This window comes from Aptenodytes forsteri, unplaced genomic scaffold (genome assembly GCF_000699145.1).
Source record: "Aptenodytes forsteri isolate BGI_AS27 unplaced genomic scaffold, ASM69914v1 Scaffold68, whole genome shotgun sequence".
NCBI classification, from domain to species: Eukaryota; Metazoa; Chordata; class Aves; order Sphenisciformes; family Spheniscidae; genus Aptenodytes; species Aptenodytes forsteri.
In genome coordinates, this window is record NW_008795382.1 from 490,847 (window position 1) to 494,143 (window position 3,297).

Genomic DNA, 3,297 nt, shown 5'->3' on the forward strand with positions numbered 1-3,297 from the left:
AAAGCAGGATGGAGTATTGCTAGTGGCTATAAAGGCTAACAAGATGTTGGAAGTTAGTTAACCCCTAGTTAGACACGTCACTGGGTGTGGAAAGATGCCCTCGCTGTCTGTGAAAGACCACCTCCACGATGTGTTGGTTGTGCTCAGAAGTGAGGAGCAGGCTTTCTGGAGGACGGCTCCGTGAGCCGGGAGGGCCGTGTCTCTCCTCCCAGCTCAGACGCTGCCCTGCTGTGTGGCCTTGTGCAGATCACAGGACCACACTGCACCTGAGGCTCATCCTCAGTGGAAGAAAGGGTCCTTCCTCTGCCGGGGCCTGCTCACAGCCCCTGGGCCCACGCCAGCCAGATGTTCTGGTGAGAGATGCCATAAATAGCCAACAAACAGAGAATGTGTAAGAAGATAGGAAAGCAGTCAAAATATTCTTTCTGTTCGCATTGTAAATCTTTAGTTTTCAAAAACAATGTTTCTAGACCCACAAAAGCACATTGTTTAAAAAATACCAAATATTGGCTCCTTTTATGTATTAAGTCTGTGTGACATTCTTCAATCTGGAGGCATCTCTGAAATTGCAGAATTTCCACTGTTTCTTTCCGCGTCTTCAATCAGCAGGTGAGCAGGTGAGTGTGTTTCACTTTTGCTGGCAGTGTTGTACCTAGGCAGTTTCACTTTCCGTTCTCACACATTTTTTCATTATATTACAGCGCACCTATATTTTTACAGCCACACCTAAACACTGCTATAACTGAACACTGAGAAATTTTGGAGCAGCCAGTCTATAACACCCCACCTATGGCACAGGAGCAACATCGCTCCCAAAAGGATGAAGGGGAAACAGTCAAAAGCCTAAGAGAACAAGAAAGCCTTGCAGCATGAGCTGAAGTCTGCTGTCCTGGGCTCTGGTGGAACAAAGTCGTGACATTCAATTGCAAATATCTCAGCGCAACAGTGAAATTTCCAAACCAATACCATGTTTTGCTAAGAAACCATAAACAGTTTTGTACTTGCTTCTCTTTTTTATTTCAGCACCTTATAAGTTTTACAGTGAAAAATGTCTGATGTTCTTCTAAAAAGTAATCTAGCCTCAGATTTTGGGGTGTAAATTTATTCCACATATGTGGAATATGTGCCTAGCAGAGGACACTGGGAAGCAAAGGAATTTGTGACCCACATACACAAATAACTGTATGTGCAGCATGATACAGATCTGGGCAGACACAGGGTTATTTGTCTTTTCCAAAAAAATCCTGGATCAGAATTAGTCAAAAAGACATGTTACCCTGGCAAAAGATAAGTCCAGAGCTCTCCCAAGTGTACTGCTGATGAATCAACAGCTAGAGCACTCAGCCAGCTCAGTGTTGTGCTAGATATACAGCAATAAATGACGTACTTTTGCTACACAAATTGCAGCAGCACAGATATGCCATGAAATGCGTAACTGTTGAAAGATGATTAACACACCAGTTCACTGTACTACTACAGAGTGTTTCTTTTCTCGTTAGACTTTTCCTGATGTTTCCAACTTCTACCAAAGTCCTGCTCAACCAAAAGATTTCAGTACCCTATGAAAGACCACAAATTTTGCCTACTCAGTTTCCTGAGAGAGAAGAAACAAATTTAAGTTTATGAGCTTCCAGTTGCACCCACATGGTCTCTGCAAAGACACACTGTCTGCCCAAGATCTAAGAGCTACAGACCTCAGCTGTAGTATGTCGAACTACAGGTTTAATCGGGGCTACATTTCTTGTAGAAGCAACCTGCACCCAGACAAGCTTGCCAATGGCTACCAATGTTCAGAATAACAATTGTAATATTTTGGCAAGAATAATTTTGCAGACCACAGCAAATTAACATTGCTAGGCTCAGCCTTAATTCACAGGAGTGTCCAAAGGTAAGATGACAATTTGCCCTTTCTTCTTCCAAGCCAGCAGCTGCACTCGTCACAAGCTGTAAGTGAACTGTGTTCTGCAGCTGCATGTTCTCTCTAAAAAGTTGGTGAACTTACCATAGGCATGGTGCTACCTACGCTCTTCTTCAAACCATCTCTGAGAGTTTTTTACTGTTATTATAAATAGGTGCTTTTAAAACTGATGCATTTGCAGTCATTTCAATCACTAGCATCCAAAAGTGTAACTCAGGGCACTAAACATCCGTGATTTAAATGTGAGAATAAGTGTTGGCATCTTTTTTTTTTCCTGGTATCTCAAGTTCAAACTACGATTCCTCACATTGTGTCTTGAGTCTAGCAGCTGGGCTTAAAGAAAAAACAGTAATTGTCCAAAAGCATGTGACAAAATCATGCAAGTTGGTAAAAACAGAGCTGGAGGGATGGAAGAAACTGGTGAGTCAGGTCCTCACAGAAACATGTTTAGAGCTTAACTGGCTGTAAATCTCAACAGGGGCTATGTGTTCTGGGGCACTGGGCCAAAATATGCCCAAGAGCCTCCAGCTCTGTATGACAGAAGTAGCTCTATCATGCAAACAAACACTTTTCTGAGCAAAGGATTTTAGTTGAGAGAGCAAACAGGTCTTTGTGAGCCTTTCACCTTTCTCCACGCTTTCTGCTGCCAAAATCTGGATCCTTTGGACAGAGACGATTTTCCTCCCTGCCGTTTCCCCGTCTCTGAAGAACTTGGGAGCAGTTTCCAAAGCACCGTGCACTTGGGGAACAGGAGATTGTGTTGCTCACCCACCAAGTGGCCACATACTCACACTCATGACCAGTCCAGCCCTGTACCCCTGCACCTCCTGTGCCCTCTGCACGTGCACCAGTCACTCCTCCAAACAGAAAACATAACATAAATGGCCAGTTTTCTGCCTCCCATGCAGACACTAGCAGGTACCCAGTCGTACCAGACCCATGCAGCAGACCCCATTGCAGGTGTCATGCTTGAAGAGAAACATCATCAGCAGGACCTAAAAGAAGCACTCTCCTGTGAGTCAGTCGCTGCAGACATTGGTCCTCCCATACCCTCCTCTGTCTGCCTCAGCTGCTGGCTATTTTCTTTTCTGAGCATAAAAAAATATCTTACGGAATGAAGATAACCATTGAAACTTCTAGGATGTAAAGCAAGGATGCAATCCAGAATGAAACAGCATCACGGGGCAAGCCCAGCCCAGAAGGAGTTTTACTGACATACAGAAACACGCAGAGCTGCCACATAAGGGCAAATGTGGCCAGTCTTGGGAGACACCGCTGCAGCCACCGGCGAGGCCCGGCTGGGCTCCGCAGCTGACAGGAGTGATCAGCATACACAGACTGGGCTGAACAGTGAGTTTACAAACAGTTTTTACCAGCTG